General features: G+C 41.2%; 1 protein-coding gene across 12 annotated transcripts in view; it reads left to right on the top strand.

The window, feature by feature from the left end:
• Positions 1-1,679: 1,679 nt before the first annotated feature.
• Positions 1,680-22,800, top strand: part of MBNL3 (muscleblind like splicing regulator 3) — a 129,259-nt gene continuing 108,138 nt past the window's right edge. For 4 of the 12 annotated variants that reach the window (XR_008995005.1, XM_057495258.1, XM_057495257.1 and 1 more), the window contains exon 1: positions 2,178-2,755. The gene's annotated coding sequence lies outside the window, so the exon portion shown is untranslated. Of the gene's footprint in view, positions 1,821-1,867; positions 2,077-2,173; positions 2,756-22,800 lie in introns of those variants that run through there. The other 8 variants (XM_057495252.1, XM_057495250.1, XM_036931222.2 and 5 more) reach the window with 5 other exon arrangements.

Below are 22,800 nucleotides of genomic sequence, written 5' to 3'. Positions count from 1 at the left end.
GAGCCAGTTTGTGTGGGACTAGGGAAACCCAGAGTGTCCCACAGGAGATGTGGTTTGCAATGGTGGACAGAGGTAAGGAAACTGGTGTTGACCCAAGTTATGTTTTGTATAAAGACTCCTTTGTTGACTCACTGTGATAACAGTTCCTCATTTGTTAGATCATTGGGTATAAAGTTATATAATTCAGCCTTGCCCTTCTCTCCAGCCTGCAATGGTAGCCAACACCCCCTACTTTTAGCTATGGCAGTTCCTGGACTGTCAAAGCCACTTCGTATTTATCAGCCAAATTTGATTTTTTAGAGTAGTGCAGGTAATCTGGCAAGTGTGAATGGAGGTGGGGAGAGGTGGTTAGGAATTAGAGTCTTTATTTTTTCCCCTTTTCTCAAATAAGTAGAAAGTCTTGCTGTATTTTATCCATTATTACAAAAGTATCAGGCACCATGTCTACACATTGTCCTGATAACTTCCACAGTGCTTGCCAAACGCCATGGAGATGTGTTTGTTGGAGGGGGAAGGGGGTTCCTCAATTATTTAAAAGGCAGTTTATGCCAGTGTTCACCTTCCAACCATTATGATCCCACTCCTACTATCTGGTATCTAACAAACAGAGATTTATTTCTTGCCTAAAATTAGCTGGAGAATTCTATTTGGATCAGCCCAGCAGAATTTCAAAATATAATTAGCCTGAGAATTCAGTCCACACCTCAACCTAACTGCTGCCTAAATATCTCCTGTGATGTCTTTGGACTTTCTGGAGAGCATGTAGAACTCTGTATTGGGGTGAAGCAGTTCATTGTAGGAAAGCTACCCATGAATTTCTATGAGCTTGTCACTGAGGATCCTGCATATGCGTGTGTTATCAATGACAACTGTCCTCATAAAATTAAATAAAAGCACACATTTCATTATTGTGGGGCTCCAATTAAGGGACAGCTGGTGTTCCTATTATATTTGTATTAAATTGAAACTTGTAATTAGGTGTCCAGATGCACATTTTTAAATCAAAATATAAAATTGCATTTGCTTTGTCCATTTCTCATTCAAAAGTATCTGGAACCCTACCTTAGGACTCGTGCTACCCTTCAAACTCCATTGAAGAAGGGGAACCATTCGGACAGATCAACATTTCCCTCTTTGAGATTCTTAAAGGCAAATAAAGGATTGGGGGCATTTATAGAAGCGAGAGGACCGAGGAAGGCAGCTGGTGAGCATTTGTTTTTTCTTCAGGGAAGCCCATATATTTATTGACTGAGGTCATTTTTGAAATGATTAGTTTCACCTTACTCGTGTCTTTAGTTACTATCAATGTACAGCTTTGAACCACACTGCATTTCTCATTGGCATTTCAGTTCCCGGAGCTCTGAAAACTTTCTTGCCTCCCTCTCCCTCGCCGGCCGAGCGTGCAAGCTCTGTTTGTTTTCGCTTTTGTAAAACCTGAGCGTTATGATTTGTCCCCTCTTCCCATAATAATGAAATGACAAAGAGCATTTGCAGCGGGGGCTGGGCCACCGGCTTTAGGGGCAAGGCGCCACACCCCCTGAGAATAAAGCCCGTGCTGCGGTCTCTGAGAGCCCTGCACGAAGAAACGAAGCGCACAAAGAATTTATTTAGCGACGAAGCGGCGCCCTGCGGGAAGAAAGTTCCCGCACGCTAAGCGTGAGCAGGAGTACGACTTTTTTGGCGCTCTTTGGGAGCAGCGAGAAGGAGGCAGAGGACAGAGAGTCCCAGGGTGGGCGCGGTAGCAGGAGCGGCACGCGGCCGGGTTCCCGCCCAAGCGGCCAACGGCGAGCGGGAGCCGGGAGCGACGCGCCCCGAGCCAGGTGAGGTGACGGCGACGACGTGATGCGGGGCGCGCCGCGCTAACTGGCCGTGCGGGGCGGGGCCGGGAGGCCGAGGGTGACCCCGCGTCGCTTCCGATCCCCGCGCTTCTGCTGTCCGCGCGGCCCGGCGGAGTTTCGCGCGAGTTCTCGTGTTGGCGTCCGAAGCCCCTTAGTGCGCCCCGCAAGCCGGCCGGGGGACACGGAAAGGCGAGTGCGGCGCGGGACCCGCTGCCTGGGGTCGGCGAGCTCGGCTAAGGTAAGTGGGGCGGTGGATGGGCGCTCCTCCGGAGGCAGCCGGGCGGGGTTTGGGCCGCGGTTGCCATGGCAGCCACTCGCCTGGGCGGGAGCCCCGCGCCCGCCAGCCGCGGGCCGCGAGCGAGCCGGGAGCCCGAGGTGCGCTCCGGGCGGACGGAACCAAGCGCCCCGGAGAAGGGGGGAGGGCCCGCCCGGGGCCCCCGGCGCCCCCCAGCCCGGCGGCCTGCCCTGGGAAGCCGCCCCTGTGTTGTGGAGAAAAGAGCATACTCTTCACTCGGGGCCTGAACGGAGGCTTGCCAGAGCCTGGGGGCGTGGGGAGAGCGGCGCGCCGCGACTGCTGCCTCCGTCCGGGAGGCCCCGGGTGCCTGACTGCCGGCTTGACATTTTCCACAGTACCGCGGCCGACTTGGAGCCAAGTGGCACGGCCCAGCCGTGAAGTTCTGTAGGTGGGGCGGGCTCTAATTTGCTTATATCTAATGATTTCGGGAGCCTCGCTTTAAAATGGCGGCATTCAATATACACCCCTGCTAAAGGCTCTACCGACCCCGGGCCACCTCGCGCAGCGCTGCTTTTGCTTCTGCTGCTACCAGACGGCATGTGCCGCCGTCGCCGCCGCTGTCCCCGCCGCTGCCCCTGAGAGCAGGGCCCCTGAGCCTCTGGGTTCGTGCTAGCAGCGTAAGGTAAGGCTGGGGAGGACTTGGGGTTTGTGAGAGTGGCTCCTTTGCTAGGACGCCGACCCAATAACATGCCTTTTAAACTTTATGTTTCAACATGGCACGTGGAAGGAAGAGTAATCCCACAACTTTGTTCGAATTTTAGCGCTTTGATCGTCTTTTTTTTTAGACTTTTTCTTCTACTTCTTTGTGTGTGTGTGTGTGTGTGTGTATAGACATAGACAAATAATTTGTAATTTAAGGGTACTTCTTGCATGACATATCATCAGCAAATGATTTTAACAACTAATTTCCCCGTGTTCATGCGATGTCGTGAGCAGTGCCACAGCTTCCTTGCAGAGCCCTGTCTTTTCCCGCTCTGGATCAACACATTTGGCAGCTCTTTTTTACTAACAGCATCTGAAGGGCATGAGGGTAGATTTTTAAAGGCTATTAAAAAGGTAACTATAGTTTTTAGGATTCACACAATAAGCTTTTTTGGTAAGAGAACAAAATTAAAACAAGACGAGTAACGAAAGTTTACATTCAGGTAATTCATTTGTGTAATTCTATCATTACTGCAGTAGACCTACTGTGTGTTTTTCTGACTACTGCCTATTCATTGGCATGTGCATATAGATACAACAGCGAGGGTGAATTTATTGTGTTGCTGTAATTTAGGTAGTGTTTTAGAAGAGTTCTTTTATCCTAGATATTCCTCAATTGCCAGTGTTTTATACATTGGGCACGGATCCCGCACAGCCTATCTCTACACGTGTATTGACTTCATGGGAAAGCATCAATTTAAAAAAAACTTGCAAGATTTAATTTTGAAATGATTTGTAATTTTTCACCTTGTTAACTACCTGATTTAATCAGTAAGACTTTGGGTGATGACTGATATAATGGTTGGAAAGGGGATTCTTGAAATATCTGTACAAATGACTAGACATCAAGGCTTAATACGATTCGTTGGAGTTTTCTTTTTTCCTCTGATAAAAGGCATATTGACAATGAGACTTGCCAGAGACCACAGGTTTTTCTGATTCTATTCATATTTTCTCTTTTGCCAATGCAAATGTTTAAATACTTTTTAAAGTTGTTTTAAAAAATTTTCCCAATATGCAATACTTTTGGGGGATGCCCTCATATTTATTTGCACTTCCCTAAACATAGCCCAAAAGGGCTTTTGCCCATAGCCCAGCTGATGGTATTCTCCCTCTGTCCACTTTTCACTTCTCCCCAGGCAACAGAAGCTACTTGGCTGGCAGACTCTCCTGCTATTAAATTTAGCAAGCTTCTGGGAAGGGGAGAAAGAGATGGTTTTGCACCTATTAAAGCAAGGTGCAGTTTTCCTGCCCAGGTACTGAGTATGCCTAGAAAGAACTGAACTGTTTACAATAAAATTTACTCTATAATAAATTTCATGTTTGTTTTTCAGACTTTTGTTGAGAGAACCATGTGAGTCAGTTCATTGCTTCACACCTATGGGAGACTTCCAGGGAAAGCAATAGATACTTGCATTTTTGCAGGGGTGGTAGTGACCAAAAGCAACTTCTCACATGCTTAGACCCCAGTTCAGAGGGGGGTGGTGAGGGAAGGCAGGCAGAGCAGACAAGCTAATGCCAGAGACTTTAAGAAGAAATTTTGCTGGTTAACGTTCTGTGGCTTCATAGAGTGATGCGATTGGAACCCTTGTATGAAAACATAAAAGAAGGAGTTTGTCAGGAAAAAAAATACTTTGAGAGAGAATTGATATAGTGCCGGGCTCGAAGTGGTGACTGCATGTTTTGCTCTACTTCGAAGAGCTACTTAAGTTCACTGATTCCTTGGCTGCTTTAAGCACTCATAATGATTCCCAGGACTATTATAAAGTGCCTTTTCTTCCTCAACTGTCCACTGTAGGCATTTCACAGCAGCTGCTTTTCAAGGGGGATAAAAACCTATGATTATGAGCTGATATCCAAAGTATCTTTGGTATTCCTTGGCACCCACTCTTTACCTAAGTGATGCTTTGTGCAAAGTACGTGCTTAAGAAATGTGTTACAAAGAAAAATGAATAGTTTGTAAACTCACAGAAGAGGAGCAGGTTGTGTGCACAGAGAGAAAAAACATTTTTGTGCACTTGCAAGAACCAAAACTTTAATGTAGATTAGGATATACATTCCCCTAATTGCCTGCATTCTGTTTGCCTCACATGGGTTCTCTTGCTTCTCACTGTACTTCTAGATAGTTGTGTAATTCATTCTTTTGACCAGTAGGTGTGTTAATCTGCCCAGCTCTACAATATGATAAAGTCATCACAGCAGCTTGGGGAATAAAAAAGGTTTTGTCTTTTGAGGCCTTACAGTACTGCACGTGCTCAGTGACAGTCTCTTGGCTGCTGTGCAGTTGTTGACAATACAGTTTGAAGTACAGTTTTGTTCTCCACCCAGCTGTCTTTACAAGTGAAAGGGAGGGGAAGGAAGGAAGGAAGGCAATGAGAAGCCCTAAAGTGATGAAGATTTTCATTCCTAAAATGTTACACTTATCCTGCTTATGGCACAATAAATTCAGGAAGGTGGCAGAATATTTCTGTTTTGAAATAAATGTTTTCTCATAGGATTACAAACAGGGATTGGGGCCCAGCAGGCAAAAATAAGTTACAGTACATATTTGACAAGTAATTTGGTTCTGTAATTAAAGATAGATAATGGTCACTGCCATGAGAAAACAGTCAAGTATCTGAAAGAGCATGCAGGCTACCCTCCCCTGTACTTCATCAAGGCTCACCCATGCTATTGAGCAATGTCTAGTAGACTGAACAGACATTGTCCATTCAGTCTTATAAATGGTCTAAATTATTTATATTATAAATGTTATATGTAATTTTATAAATGTTATAAATGAATGGGATGTCCAGAAAATAGACGTCAGAAGTTTTGTTTCCTTGTGGGATTTTTCTGCCTCTCCCTTGGTGTTCTCACTTCAAAAATAGAAAGAAACTGTGCCTCAGATAAAATGAGGTAGGCATTTTTTCTCTTAAGACAATAAACTGTGGGAGCAAGTAGTATAATTTTAATTGCTAACCAACAAAACAACAAACACACACAAGTTATATGACCAAAGAGAAAAGCACTTAGATCCATATTAATGTGGGCGTTTAGATCTTAAGGAAACCAGACGGCTCTGTGGCATCCTACTCTTCCTGAATGGCTATATACTGCCTCAAGAAAGGCAAATGATAATGTTGGAAAGGCAACTTTGAGAATTAGGATAAATAAGGTATCAATTACATTATCAGGTGTTAATGACATCCTGTGACCTAAAAGGGATCAGAAAAGGTTTTTTGTATCACTTTATTAACAACACACTATAAATCCATCATTTAGTTCTACTTCATATTAAATTGAGTGACAGTGTTTTTATTTTATTTTAATTTCAATTTCAATTTTATATATGTATATTATTATATATATATTTTTTTTATTAAGGTATTATTGATATACACTCTTATGAAGGTTTCACATGAAAAAAACAATGTGGTTACTGCATTCACCGATGTTATTGATTCCCCCTCCAAACCCCATTGCAGTCACTGTCCATCAGTGTGGTAAGATGCCACAGAGTGACTATTTGCCTTCTCTCTACTACACTGTCTTCCCCATGATCCCCCCCACACCATGTGTGCCAATCATAATACCCCTCAATTCCGTTCTCCCTCCCTCCCTACCCACTCTCCTCCACCCTTCCCCATTGGCAACCACTAGTCAGTTCTTAGAGTCTTTGAGTCTCTTGCTGTTTTGTTCCTTCAGTTTTACTTCATTGTTATACTCCACAAATGAGGGAAATCATTTGGTACTTGTCTTTCTCCGCCTGGCTTATTTCACTGAGCATAATATCCTCCAGTTCTATCTATATTGCAAATGGTAGAATTTGTTTCTTTCTTATGGCTGAATAGTATTCCATAGTGTGTATGTACCACGTCTTCTTTATTAATTCATCTACTGATGGACACTTAGGTTGCTTCCCTACCTTGGCTATTGTAAATAGTGCTGCAATAAACATAGGGGTGCATATGTCTTTTTGAATCTGAGAAGTTGTATTCTTTGGGTAAATTCCTAGGAGTGGAATTCCCGGGTCAAATGGTATTTCTATTTTTAGTTTTCTGAGGAACCTCCATATTTCCATAATGTTTGAACTAGTTTACATTCCCACCAGCAGTGTAGGAGGGGTCCCCTTTCTCCACATTCCTTGCAGCATTTGCTGTTCTAAGTCTTTTTGATACTGGCCATCCTAACTGGTGTGAGGTGATATCTCATTGTGGTTTTTATTTGCATTTCCCTGATAATTAGCAATTTGGAGCATCTTTTCATGTGCCTGTTGGCCATCTGAATTTCTTTGGAGAATTGTCTGTTCATATCCTCCGCCCATTTTTTAATTGGGTTATTTGCTTTTTGGGTGTTGTGGCATGTGAGTTCTTTATATATTTTGGATGTTAAATCCTTGTCAGATAATGTCATTTACAAATATATTCTCCCATACTGTAGGATGCCTTTTTGTTCTGTTGATGGTGTCCTTTGCTGTACAGAAGCTTTTTAGTTTGATGTAGTCCCATGTGGTCATTTTTATTTGTGTTTCCCTTGCTTGAGGAGATGCATTCAGAAAAAAGTTGCTCATGTTTATGTTCAGGAGATTTTTGCCTATGTTGTCTTCTAAGAGTTTTTATGGTTTTCTCTCCTTGGGTAACCACTAGTCTCTTCTCAGTGTCTGTGAGTATACTGCTGTTTTGTTCATTCTGTTTTGCATTGTTTTTATACTCCACAAATGAGTCAAATCATTTGGTATTTGTATTTCTCTGTCTGGCTTATTTCACTGAGCATAATACCCTCTAGGCCCATCCACGTTGTTGCAAATGGGAGGATTTTTTTTCTTCTTGTGAAAGGAAGCTTGATTTAAATGAGTGTGTGTGTATAGTATGTATGTATGTAATATACACATGTACAGATGTATGGTGTGTATATTCACACATATCCATATGTGACACCTGCATATATATATTCTTTCTCTACATATATAAGATGCTTTTCAAGAAACTCAAGCATAGTAATCCCAGAACTTTATAAAAGCCATAAGAACAAAGTGCTAAGGGGGAAAAGGAGCCTAATTAGAGATTTAGGAATCAATTAGGTATGCTCATTAAAAGGTTATGTCCACTCTCAAGCCCTACTTCCATCAGCATTAAGTTGGCTGATGAGTTGAAGGAGTGATTTGTTTCAGTTTTAGGCAGGAGTTTGTTTTATGCCTGCACAGTGGGTGAACTCGAAGGGTCCAGAAAGGAAAGGGCCTCCAGCTGAGAAAGGCAGTGTGGACAGAAGTGCGGGGTTGGCACTATAGACTTTCAGCAGGCTATTTGATCTCTTGAAGACTGGGGATCATCCTAGAAACCTACAGTTTGTTGAATCTTGTTTTCCATTTTGGATCACTCAGACTGGCTTAAAATAGTCCCCATCAGATTCTCTGAATCCTGAACTTCTTGGCATTGCCTACAGTTGGCGTGTGTGGTAATTTGTGAAATATTTCTTCAGGCTTATTCAGGTTTCCCTGAGTGTGTGAGTAACTCATTAGCAGGTTACTGGGCCTCCTTACCATGTATCCTCAGTGTCTAGCCCATAGTAGGCTCTCAGTAGAAATAAAAGGAGGTACAGATCAGGCATCTAACTTGTTGTATTTTATGAACATCCTTGCTATGATTTCAGGTAGCATTCATCTCTATTTTTATTGACACAGAACATCATCAGCAACAGACTGAACACTAAGTTGTATGTCCTGTGGCAGCCACAGTAGCAACGCTGATAAGTTCAGGGAAAAGCAAGCAATGGCAACCTTTGGGCTGAGACCTCGAGGAGTGGCCTGAAAGCCAGCTGCTATTTTTCGGTCACCTGCAGTTGCATTTAATATATGTCCACTGCATCCCAGGGAAATCAGTCTTCAACAAGAAGGTACGTAAAAACAGTTCTTTAAACTGTTGCAATGGAGAGAGAAAGAAAATAAGAAATACTGTGACTCAGATGCCTGGTGTCATGTATAGTTTAGAAAGTGGTGAAGTCACAGCTAAAACCAAAAGGACACTGAGAGCTGTCTCATTTTCAGTCAAACACTGCCCATTTAGAGGTTGAATTTGCATACGTTTTTATTTACCAAGATACAGGTATCAGTAGCGCCTCTTTTTACTGTATCTGGAAAGCAAACTCCTCATGGTGGAAGAGACAAGAGCTGCCATTTCAGATCCACCACAATCATCTCTTCTGCAGTCTCCCCTTATGCGGCAGTATGAAGAAGCCAGACAGCGGCTGTTTTCTGGGGAGATGGCCTCTTAGCAAAACGAGCAAGTGAAAGAACCAGAGAGCTTGCATTTCACTTTCCCTTTTGCTTCTTCAACCTTCATGCGGGGAAAAAAGCAAAACAAAAGCACCATGTAAAATATTAGCTGGGGCATATATCCCACAGCTCAATTCCTCAGATTTTTCCTTTAGATACTGAGAAAATGAGACTGTCACGTAGTATTAAGGTGGCTGCTTTATTATTATTATTGCATTCATGTCCTAAATAGTGGTTTTTCTGAGTTCTGCTTAAAATACAATAGAGACACATTCAGCAAGACCCATGCACACCACAGGGGAGATCACATTTCACCTCAGGACCCAAGTGGGGTTTGGTATTTGTCCTTTGAAAAGTACGTGTTCAATAAATGGTCCCGTTGTGGGTGCTATCTTGTTAAAGGGCGCATTGAAGTTTCTCAGAACTCCTGTTGTCTGTGATCAATGAAGATCCCAAAGAGGGGGAGTGTATTCTTTTCAGTAGTGACTTTGAGAAAAATTAAACTCCTATGTCAGCATTTTCCCTAAGTAATTGGATAACACGAAGAGCTTATTAACTCACCCAGAAGTATGAAGTGAAAAATAGGAGACATTATAGGGTCACATTTTATGTCTAAGGGCTTCAAAACAGAAAACCTGGAGGGGTGCACAAGGGTGCTGTGGTGGAGTCTGGTCTGTTGTCTGAATGCCCACCCCAGAGGCCTCAGCGGCAGCACAGAAGCAAGACGGTATCAACCAGCACTCAGCAGGTTCTCTAAAGCCAGGGCTAGGCAGGATTCAGATTGACAGGCTCCCCAAGGGGGGACCTTTTTTGAGAAAGACCTTGAATTTTGGCCCAACTTTTGACTGGCCAATTAGCTGTCTGTCCTGCTACCATTTATTTCTTAATCCTCTTTCTCAGAGACATAAACCTGGTTTTGCTGGGGGGCTCATCTAGACATAATGAGAGCTTCGATGTAGCAATAATAGAGGGCAAAATCCTTTTTCTTTCTGACTAAAGCTCCTCCTCCAGAGTTTCTTTTTGTGATAGAGAGCAGGTGACAGGCTGGGAAAATGTGGCACAGGGCTTGGCATTTCACAGAGCTGGAAAGAGTCAAATACTTCCACGTGTTGTGAAGAGTGTGGTGATAATAATAATAAAAGGCCCTAAAATGTGCTTCCCTTAGAGACCTCTTACACATGCACATACTTTGAAGTTGCACAAGTGTATTGTGGGATGGTGAGAGGGAGAAAGAGCCAGAGAGAAAGAGAGAAAGCTACTCTAAAAAGCAAGTTCCTCTTTGCCAGGATATTGTAGTCTGCAGTTCTATCCCTTACTAATCAAGTGCATGGAAATTGTAGTTTTGAAAACTAGGCCTAAATGAACAGGAAACAGATAGGCTGTCTAGTGTCTGATTCTAAACACTTTTACTAATGTGATCTATGATTTCTGTTTTCATTAAAATGTATACATTCAAGTGACTGTGTGACCTATGCTAAATAGAGTTTTTTGGTAAAAGTTACATTTTTCACTTCCCAGCCTAGATCTTGTAATAGCCCTCCCTGTGGCCTGCCATCTATCCCCAAAGAAAGTTCCAGAACACTTTTAGTCATCTAAGAAAACAGTTCAGACAGAGGCACTCAGAAATAGTGACAAGCAATGACAGGAAATGCTGGTTGCACTGGTCTCCTGCATAACTTAGTGAGGTCACAGCTGGCTGCCTTGCTTTTAACTTCCTGTTTGGGGGCTCTTTGGGTCAAGAGTAGCAGTGTTTTCTATATGGAGATTTTTTTTTTTTGCTTTATCCTGTAAGGCCACCATAAATCTGTCACTGGACTGCATGTTTTGTATATTTTATGGACTGTATCATGTGGTTTGAGTTTAATTTGGAAGGCAATGCTTTTACAATCAAGATCCACCCCCACACACACGTTCAGCTTTAGGATCTGGGATTGCACGGGCCTTCGAAAGTTTATAGCTCTATTTACACAATTGTGATTGCTGAGGAGGGCATTTCCTGCCGGTTAATGACTGCTTGGAAAACGCCAAGGGTCCAAATCCAGGGAGGGAGAACCATTCATTAAATGCCACTAAGGGACCAGGGTGCCTTTATCAGGGAGTGGAGAGGAGACAGTGAAACCCCATTCTCCTTTCCAGGGAGCCAAGCAGGGCGTGCTGAGCTAGGCTATGGATGTGGTCCCTCATAGTCTAGGAACCAGAGCTCCAGTTCATGACAGAGACCAACTAACTTTCCCAGAGGCTGCCAAACCAAGACTTGGGTGGGGAGGGCATTTCCTTTTAGGGTGATGACCCAGTGGAGAGGGAACAAATAAAGATGGTGGCCCAAACTTGCCAAGTACTAGCTGCCTGAAAATGCTCAGCTCAGACATGTTGCAGCTACTGTAAAAACCTTGAAGATCACCTGAGTGAATTTCCTAATTGGTGGAATGACTGACTGACCATTGCTCGTGTGGACAAGAACTTAGGAATGGAAGGAATTATCTGTTTTCAAGGTCAGTGTAGAAGTACATTGATACTCCGTTTTTATTCCTTAATATAATATAGGTAAATAATGTCAAGAGTGCTTTGACTTTTGTGGAAGTACCTTGGAGGGCTTGTAATATTAACTATTTAACCTAAGACATTCCCAGGAAACAGTTTTGTCCCCAGTATAATTCTTGCCCGCTATAAAGCAGCTCAGGTGTGAAGGGTTTGGCATTGATTTAGAGCAAAAACACAGTAAAACGGAGATTAGGTTCACCTCCAGGAATTCCTGACTTCCTGGCCTGTCCAACATTCCTTTTGCTTCTTAGCCCTCAATTTACCAAAATGTTAAATGTTTATGAAAGATAAACATCTGTTCTTAGTTCTTTAGTAGCTGCCACCCCAGAAGGCAGGTTGCTTGACACCTCAGAAGAACTTTGCTGGGTCCTTGGCCTTGAGATTTTAATTTCTTTCATATCTCCCAAATTTATTGGGGGATGGCAAGGGTGGGCTGGACCTCTAAAATACAGGCAGTCATAGGCTAGACACCTGGATTTCTTCATGGGTTTGAGTAATCTGCTACATGCAGAACAAACCAAATACTAAGTTTCATTCTTGGGTCTGGAGAACGTCATGATATGCTTTTTAAATATTCAGTAATCTGAGGACTGCTGGTCATTATCAATACGCAAAGTGAAAGAGTTTTCTGAAGTTTAAAACACTCAGCAAATGAACTGTATGCCTGTTACTGCTGTTGTTTTCAGATGATGCCTTGAGCAGATTTATAAACAAAAAAGTGACTGGACAAACTAAAAAGTACTTTAAAACATGATCTTATTTTTTGAACATTATTGGTTTGAATGTTAACATACACTAAAACTTTGCCAGCTCAGATTAAAGACAATATTCTGACTTACAAAATATTTTGCCCTAAGAACAAACAAGGTTTTTCTAAGTAGATGTCCTGTTGGCCTGAATATTAGCACTGATTTATAATGAGCAACACAGATGCATTAAAATAATGATCCCAAAACCTTAGAAGTATCTTGTTCTAAGAGGTTAAATACCCTTTCTATCTTCTTGACATGATTCTTGTGTTTAGCAAACCCCTTCTTTATAGGATATCCAAAAATATTTTTCAAGCTGATTCAGTTCAGGTTCAGCTACCCCAGTGTAGCAGTGGCGTGATTGTACTTTTCAAGAGGTGGGCAACAACTCGTTAGCACATAATGAAATCCATGTAGTAGGTTGTGACTAGTAGTTTCTTTGAAACAAAACTGGATAACATAGGCAGTAAGAAAATATCAGAATATATCACATAGTAGTAGGTTTATTTTTGGTGTTTTTTAACTATGTGTTGCTGTCAAAAAGGTTTAAAAGTCAGTGGTTTAGTGGAGTTATTTCAAACGAGGTCAAAGAAGTTTTTTCTGTTTTTTTCTGAGGGGAAAAGGGGGTCAAAGGATCCTGGGGGCTCGGGTGCTGACATACTGAGTGATCTTGGTTAAGTACCTTGACAGTTATGTGTCTGTTTGGCAAACTGAGGAGTGAGACATACTGCGATAGGAATGCTGTAAGATTTAATGTCCATGGCATTTTGAAGTCCAGAGGGGATACACTTTATGTATTATGTATTTACCAAGTGGAATTACTAGAACATGAGACACTGAAAATAATGCTAGCTAGGAACAGAGGCCAAAAAAGGACATCTTAGGGAGAAAAAAAAACAACTAAAAATTTGAGATAGCAGTGTGTGCGGTGCTTCTAGCAACAAAAGAACTGTCAAAACATGTAAATGTACAAAGAAGGTCACCCTATTTTAGGATGAGTTAAATGTAAGTTGAAAGAGTTCAAAAACTGGTTTTCATTTGTACAAATCAAAATGGTCATATCAAAAGAATATTTTTGCAAGAAGACTGATTTTTAAATAAATAAAAATGTACACATTTACTGTATAACAGAAGAAAACTTGAAGGTGGCTCTTTTTCTCGGCAATGAAGAAAGGCACACATTAAAATGAATTTTTAAATTGTGGATGGGAGACATAAGCTGAGCATCTGTTAACGATACCTAGGCTATTGATGGGAATGATGGCACAAATAAAGAAGACAGTAGCCAACATAGCGTTTCCAATTACTTTTGGTACTGATGAGAATTAAGCCCAGTAGAAGGAAAAAAAGATTTACTTACATGAAATACAAAGTATAATCCATCAAGAGATTGGAAACATCCTTAGAACTCTGGACAATTTGAGCACATTCCTTGGAATTAAATAATTGTCAGAGGGGAGGGAAATATTGCCTGCTGGGGTCCTGTTGCAGCTCCAGTAGGATCATAAGGTTCTTGTCCCCACCTGGCACCCCCCAGTTCCCTCCTAATACCATTAAATCTCTTTTAGCATTGAACATGTTGACCTCATTCCCAAAGGTTTCTCTTCCTGTGGACACCTTCAGAGCCTTAAAGCACTGCTGCTTTCTCCACTCTGAGAATTTGAAATGAAACTAGGCTTTCCTTCAGACATTTAAATGTTCAACCTAAGGTACTGTTCTGAAAATAAAGTATGATCTCAGCTCCAACAAGTTGGTAACTAAACTCTGTCATGTCTTCCAATATGCTGTACCATATTTAAAACTTTTAAGAAGAGAAAAAAGGCACATCTAAGTGTTGTGTAATTAGCCATCAATTTATGGAATGAGGTGTAAGACAAATTAAGTAACATAATAAAATGTTACACCATCACAAAAAAATGTTTTATCTCTTACTCTATTATTGATAAAACTAACAAATGTTGATGAGGGAACCTGCATACATTTGCAGAATGTGGGAGTGACAGGTTTTAACTGTTCCTCATTCTGTTCATTAAAGCTGTTTAGAAAGCAGTATATGTTATGTTTTTAGAGCAGAGGATAATTTTGCTTACAGCATCTATTTCACTGTAAACAACATTTTCGGAATAGCATAGAGGAGGTGGAATAAGGTGTAGGTGGTTAAGTTGAGTTATTGAGGATTTTCAGCTGCAGCAAGCATGTGGTTGGTTGTTGTAGCCAAACAAAATTAGTCATTGGTTTTGGAGTGTCAGCTATTTTTTTCACTTTGGCCTTCTGGGTTTTTTGTTATGGCAAATTAACGGTGAATAAGATAAAGCTATGTGAGAGGGCATGCTAAGCCAAATAAACCCCAAAGCATCACTCATTTGACACACAGCATTCTGGGTTTCTTCAGTTTGTTTGTGAAATATTGTGATCCCTTCTGTAGCACATATGCCAAATTACAGTTAAAACTTTAGGGTATACACAGAACTCAAGACCTTCGACAGGGTGAGTTTATCATGAACAGAAATTCCCTCAGAAGGCAATTAGAGAGTGAGGGCCAATTGTCTTCTAGACTGAAGAAGGAAAATGGAAAGGGAGAAAGACATGATAGATTTGTTCTTTTGCTTAAAAATTTAGCAATTGTTCTTTTGCTTAATAATTTAGTCTTTTGCTTGGATAATTCCTTAAACCATATTCCTCGTTTTCATGGAACCCTGTTGATCAAAAGAAAATTAAAATGTTTGTATTGCTTTTGGCAGAATTTTTCTGGTAAGTGAGGAAAACCCCTTGGTCCCAAGAATTGCAGCCATCTGCACCTTCAGGAAGCCTGCAGTGGTGGGACATAAGGAAGCAAAAGCCCCTCTCAGCTCCAGGAGAGGGGCTCTGGCTCATATTATTCCTCATGTTGGGTAGCAATTCACACAAGACAGAATGAAACCGTCTTGAAATGAGAAGTGTGCTTGTTTTTAAGTGAAAATAAGTTGGGTTTCCATGGATCACACATACTTTAAGCTTCTTAAAGTGGGACAGACCTAGGAAATAGGAAGTTAGAAATAAAAACAATCATTGCTTTTGTGTCGTTAAGGGCCCCTTTCTGATTTGCTTTGTGTGAATAGTGGCATACATAGAATTTAACTGTGAGATGTCAGAGGCCTGTGATTTCCCTTGACACTTCCTTATGCTGGCAGGCCCAGACAAGGGGACACTGGCTTTTGGAGTTCATGGGTGGCAGCGTTTACTGGCACCTTCACCTCCAGGAATGTGTTATACTTTTAAATCAATCTTAATATGTGTAGGCAGGAGTTTATATACAGGGATAAAATTTGAACCCCCATTTTCACACCCAATAAAAACATCCTATAATAGGTGTTTATTTAGAGTCAACTGACATTTATTGAACAATTACTGTATGCCAGATGCTCTGCTAGGTGCTTTCATTTTGTTACGACAAAATTTCCTTTAGCTATGAAATACAAGTGGTTCTAGCCAGGCAAGTGCTCTCTTTGACATCTAATAGATATCAGGCCAAAAACTGCACCTGTAATTCATTGCTCTCTTTTTAATACAACCCCACCCCACCTACCTCAAACACAATAATTTCTTCCTTGTCTAGTCGCATCCTCTTCCTCATTTGGGGGCCATTTCATGACCCATGGCCTACCTCTTCCATCAGTGAAGACATTTATTACCTTATAATCAAGCCAACATGAACCTTTTACTCATTTTTAGAGAACAAAACATGATTTAGATATCTGGTGGACGGTGTTGCAGTAGGATAGGAAATACCAGAGGATGAAGAGTGGATGAAGAGGGAGATGCCAGGAGTATGAAATGATGTTGCATGAAAGTGTTGCTGAAACAGTCATATAGAAAAACATAGAGTATGGTTGGATTAAATTTGTCCAGAATGCAGGGAAAATAACAGTGAGACCTGGAGAGTCAGTCTCTTACCCTTAGAAGTGGCCAAGGTAGGCCGCAGAGAGCACCAGAGGAGGAGTCTGTATCACAGACACAAAGGAGGAAGAAAGTTTAGAAGAGGGGGCTATCAACAAATAGCACAGGAACTATGTGCATTGCATTCTATTTCCCCCTTTAATTCTGTTAGTATTTCTTTCACATATGTAGGTGATCCTGTGTTGGGTGCATAGATATTTATAATAATTATATCCTCTTCTTGGACTGACCCCTTTATCATTATATAATGTCCTTCTTTGTCTCTTGTTACTTTCTTTGTTTTGAAGTCTATTTTGTCTGATACTGCAAACTCCTGCTTTTTTCTTCCTATTAGTTGCATGAAATATCTTTTTCCATCCGTTTACTTTCAGTCTGTGTATGTCTTTGGGTTTGAAGTGAGTCTCTTCTAGGCAGCATATAGATGGGTCTTGTTTTTTTATCCATTCAGTGACTCTTTATCTTTTGATTGGTGCATTCAGACCATTTACATTTAGGGTAATTATCGATAGGTATGTACTTACTGCCATTGCAGGCTTTACATTTGTGGTTACCAAAGGTTCAAGGGTAATTGCTTACTATCTGACAGTCTAATTTAACTCACTTCCTGTGCTATTACAAACACAACCTAAAGGTTCTTTTTTTTCCTCCTTTTTCTTCCTTCTCCATTCTTTGAATGTTATGAATTATATTCTGTACTCTTTGTCTATCCCTTGGGTGACATCTATTTAGCCTTAAGAATACTTCCATCTATAAGAGTCCCTCCGAAATGCACTGTAGAGGTGGTTTGTGGGAGGTAAATTCTCTCAGCTTTTGCTTATCTGAAAATTGTTTAATCCCTCCTTCAAATTTAAATGATAACCTTGCTGGGTAGAGTATTTTTGGTTCAAGGCCCTTCTGCTTCATTGCATTAAATATATCATGCTACTCCCTTCTGGCATGTAAGGTTTCTGTTGAGAGGTCTGATGATAGCCTGATGGGTTTTCCTTTGTAGGTGATCTTTTTTCTCTCTCTAGCTGATTTTAAAAGTCTGTGTTTATCCTTGATCTTTGCCATTTTAATTATATGTCTTGATGTTGTCTTCCTTGGGTCCCTTGTGTTGGGAGATCTGTGCACCTCCATGGCCTGAGAGACTATCTTCTTCCCCAGATTGGGGAAGTTTTCAGCAATTATTACTTAAAAGACACTTTCTCTCCCTTTTTCTCTCTTCTTCTGGTGCCCCTATTATGTGAATATTGTTCCGTTAGAATTGGTCACACAGTTCTCTCAATATTCTTTCATTCTTAGAGATTCTTTTTTCTCTCTGTGCCTCAGCTTCCTTGTATTCCTCTTCTCTAATTTATATTCCATTTACTGTCTCTTCTACTACTCTAATCTGCTTTTAAATCCCTCCATTTTATGTTTCATTTCAGATATGGAATTTCTTAATGATTGAATCTCCAACTTAAATTTGTTCCTGAGTTCTTGAATATTTTTCTGTACCTCCATAAGCATGTTTATGATTTTTATTTTGAATTCTCTTTCAGGCAGTTTGGTGAGCTCAGTTTCATTAGGCCCTTTTTCTGGGGTTTGTGAGAGTTTGGTCTAAACCATGTTCTTTTGACGTTTCATAATTCTGTGTGGTGCCCACTAGTGCCCAGAAGCTCCAGTCTCTGGAGTTGCTCAGCACCTAGAGTGAGGTTGGGGGTCATAGGGGAGCAGAGCTGGTGCCTGGGGGCAGGGAAGATCTGTTTCCTGATTCCCATCTGCAGTGCCTGTCTCAAGTGTCAGAGCCAGTGGGCCAAGCACACAGGCGTAAACCACTGTGTTCAGCATCTCTAGCTGTTGTAGGTGGGGCCTCCCTCTGTCGGGCCTGACGCCTGCGCAGTGACTGCTGGTTTGCAAACCAGTGCCGGAAGGCTAGGAGGAAGGCACAGCAGACTGCGTGTCACAGAGGGGGGCCTCAGAGCTCAGGAGGCAGCCAGGGAGATGGAAAGCCTGAAGCTCCCTCAAAGCCCCCAACCAGCTGGGCAGAGCACGCCCAGACAACCTTGTCCAGTTCTCCCCTCCCCCATGCCGCAAGCTCCGTGCAAACCCCGCCCCTTCAGCCCTCATTGCTAGGAAGTGTCTCAGACCCTGCTTCCCTTCCTTCCTTCCAGAGCACCGGATGTGGATCCCCCTTCTCCACAAGTGGCCAGAATCTCAGTCTCTCAGGCCCTCCACCTATCAGAGCTCCCCAGTGTCCAGAGCTCTTCTCGCAAAGCCGACCTCCAGAGCTGGGTATTCAGCAGTCCCAGGCTTCCACCCCTACCACCGCTCAGTTTCTCTTCCTCCCCCGAGTGAGCTGGGCGCGGGAAGGGCTTGGGTCCCGCTGCCGGATTAAGGCTTTCGTAAGTTATGCTGTTTCGTGAGGTCTGTGTGCAGTCTGGTTCAGCCTTCCTTCTTGTTGTTGTTTTAGGGTTAGTTGTATCAATTAACTACATTTTAAAACTATTTGTGGTTTGGGGAGGAATTCTCCGTCTCGCCTCTCAGGCCGAGGCCGCCATTTTGAATCCTCTATAACATTCTTGAAATGACACAGTTCTTATAATTTTGTAGGAATCTCTGGTTTAGCAGATTTTAATGTAAACTGTGTTGAATGTGTAGAACTATCACAGCACATTTTAAATCCAAGGTGGGTTTTTCCCGATAGTTGACCTCCCAGGACTTTTCAGTTTCACTCTTTTCATCCCAATTTTTTTGGGGGTGTCATTGATTCATTAAACATTCATCTTTTGAGTCCATCCCGTGAATCAGCCTTATTTCTAGGTGTTGAGGATATGACCCTGAGCAAGAATTGAAATAAGTTTCAGCATTAAGGTAAGGGGTGTAGACTTTTTTCTGTAACTTCTGAATGAGAAAGCATAATTATCTTTATTGCCTCAGTGTCCCTCTTTAGCCTAACCATGTTGTTTTAAAACTGTACCGACTTATTCATAATAACCAAAAAGAAATAGCTCAAATGTAAGTCAGCTGATGAATACATAAACAAAATGTGGTATATTCATACAATAGAATATTTTTCAGGAATAAAAAGGAATGGAGTACGGATAGATTCTGCAGCATGGATGAACCTTGAAAACATTATTCTTAGTGAAAGAAGCTAGACACAAAAGCCACATACTGTACGAATCTATTTATGTGAAGTTTAGGCAAACCCATAAAGACAGAATGTAGACGAGTGGTTCCTTAAAGAAGGAGAGGTCGGAGCTTAAAGAATTTTGTTTGGTGTGGGGGAACCAAAATATTCTAAAAATTGATTGTGATGATGGTTGCTCATATGTGTGAATATACTAAAACCACTGAATTGTATATTTTTGAAGAGTGAGTGCTATGGTGTATGAATTTTTTTGTCAGTTAAGTTCTTACTAAAGTTTTACTGAGTTTTGTATGATGAATGTTATGTTATTCCCATTTTAAGAGTTATATAAGTAAAGTAACAGCTAAATTGAGGGGGTTGTCGATCTTTTTTAAAGAGAGGCAATGTATTGAGAAGCTTTGGATTCCCACTTATTTTGTAACCTTTATGGGAAAAGTTGATTTCTTACATGAAGACTTAACACTGACCATCTCTCTTCTTTGGGGTGCCTCCCTTGTTGGTCCTGCTGTGCACTGGGCACTTTGCCATGGCTCCCTGAATGTGGACCAAACCTTTGTTTTCCTGTCAGTTAGCACAATGTCCTCCCTACAGCAGATGCTCACTACCTCTATTGGCTTAGCAAGTATTTTTTGTGAACTTACTGTATATGAGGTATTTAGCCAGATGCTGAACATAAATAAATTGTGCCCTTGAAGAGCTCACAGTCAAGCAGACAGCTAAGCAAGAGTTCCATCGTAGTGTGACAGGTGTGTTTGAGATAGAGATGGGCAGATACGTTTGATGGGGATGCTGAAACCCTGAGTATAATTCCATGTCTGGATCTGATTCATCCACTCATCTGTTATGCATATCCCATCTGGAACATCGTTCCCCACGTTTGAGCATATCCAATAAGAAGGCACTCATTTTTTACCAAGACAGTGAAGTTAAGCTGCACTTTTCTAATCTACCAGATGCCCATGTATTTTGACATCAAATCTATGAATACAATGCAATTACATATTTCACTTGTAAATAACACTTAAATAAAGCTGTTGTTAGTATTGCTTGGCACTTCCAGAAGTCATATGATGTCTTAATAGGACTTGGAATAGTCTTTACAATTTTATAGAAAGTATACCTGGATTCATTATGTGCCAAAATCCTTAGTCATAAGCCTATACATTTTAGGTTGTTTTTGTGCACTTTCGTGCCCATGGGAGGCAATACAGACTAGAGACTGACAGCAGCATTTTGGAGCATTTCTGAATTTAAGCCTGGTTCTTCCACTCATCCACTGTGTCACTTTGGATCAAGTGACTTCATCATTCCATGTCTCTGTTCCCTCACTGTAAAATGGGGACACTCACAGTACTTAACCTTACAGGAAATGTAAATGAAGTAATGTATGTGAGAATGCTAAGATTAGTGCCAGGTACGTAGTAAACAGTGTGCATATTTGCTGTTAACTATATTTTTGATTCAACTGAAATTTCATGCTTTATTATTCCATTTTTTATGAATCATACACACCTTTAAATGACATTCAATTCACTGGAGATTGATGGGAAGGTTTTTCTTACACAGAGTCTGCAATCCTTTGAATCTTTTGACACCAAAAGCCAAATAGAGTCTCTGTTTTCTCTACCTGGAAATGAGAGGTCCACTCTGAAATTCCTTTCTGCTCCTTTTACATGGTCACGGAGTTTACAATAAATTACATGGCTGTCTCCCATCAGTTAGCTTGATAAAACCTCCAGAGTGCAAATGTTATCCCATGCTAAGGGATCAGTGCTTTTAGAATGTTTGATGTGTAGATTAAAACCTACAATAAATAAAGGATACAACAGAGCTGACTTTATACTTCTTAACCACATCGATGCCATTCTGTTTGCCAGCCTTGTGATTTAGTCAGCCAGTGTGCTGCCTAGGAGCCAAATTTTAATGGTGACTTTCAGTCTTCTACTGCTGCTAATTGTTTTTGGCAGTGTTTAGGAAAGGTCCCTGGCCAACAAACTTGACAAATACAAAGTCATTTAGAATACTAATGAATTAACATTGAGATTACTGTTTCGACTTAGTGCAGGTTTTTGTTAGCCTTTCATCGTTCTTTATTATTCCACATGTATTATTTTCAGTACGGTGATGATATAGCCATTTCCAGGATTCTGCACAGGAAAAAAACGCTGAAAATGACACCTAAGAGTGAGGCAGCCAGTTTAGCAGAAGATGGAAGCCCAGTGGGACTAGACATTATGTAAGTGCAGCTCAGTCCAGGGGTCCACTTTGTTTCTTCAGTTTTTATGAACCAGGTTGTGACAATGTCCTCATCAGTATATTTAGAATACAGCTTTATCTTTGTTGTTAGATGGACAGATATTAATGTTGTGCCATCAAGAAAGCTTCCTCAGTAGCAAGAAGTAAATGGGTTAATTACAGCTTTCACATGTATGCTCATTATCAATTTTTAATCAGAAGCTCCCTTAAATAAAATACGTAAGCAGTTAAGTCTGACTTAGAAATTTACTAGCAAATAGCCTTTCTAACCTACTGTAATTATCTCTAGAAATCATGTGTTCAGTGACTAACTCTCTAGGGCTTTTACTAAGATAAATAAACAAAAGCAGCAGTAACCAGTTCTCTTGTATTTCCTAATCATTGGCATGCCTTTTAGTCATGTTTTAGACTTAAGGGGGGCCCTGTCTCTCCCTAGGAATCCAAACTATGCTTTCTCCTAGTTGACTCCCTGGAAAAGCCTCTTGCTCGTCAACTTAAGTCCAACCAACCTCTTGTCCATCCCTTTACATCGTGCATACAATATTAAGTGATCTGAATAGATGGTATTTGTTAGCAATCACCTAGTGCAAAGTTAATGTGTGATACTCCAGTGGTGTACATCAGTATGGCCATGTACCATTGAAATACTTACTGGAATACTTCCTCACTGGGTGGTAAGTTGACCAGGGCACCCTTTCCATTGCTCACATGGACACCCCCATGGTTTAGCAAGAAATTTAACAAAGTGCCCAGCATATCCTTCAAAGCATGACTACTGTTTCTTTCTAATGACCTAGAATTATCAGAAAAAGCTTAACTTTTTTTTTATTATACTATGTGTAAGGGACAACAAAGTTTTAAAACACATTTCCGGAAGATTTCTCTCCAGACTGATTAAAAGATACAGATATTAATGTTTTAGAGTTCTGTTTTTGAAATTTCATTTTCATTGATCCCCTCCTTGCCTGACAGTGTTCCAATAAATGAGTTGTTATTATAATAAGAACTTCATAAGAACTTATGGACTTTTGTAGTATCTGATGCACCAGCAATATTAACACAAAGTTATTTGTCATAAAAATGGCACTGAGGAAGTTATTTGGGGACCGGAACAA

The sequence above is a fragment of the Manis pentadactyla genome, chromosome X, assembly GCF_030020395.1.
Source record: "Manis pentadactyla isolate mManPen7 chromosome X, mManPen7.hap1, whole genome shotgun sequence".
NCBI classification, from domain to species: domain Eukaryota; kingdom Metazoa; phylum Chordata; class Mammalia; order Pholidota; family Manidae; genus Manis; species Manis pentadactyla.
Note: the sequence above shows the minus strand (reverse complement) of the source record. Positions and strands in the feature narration are given on the sequence as shown.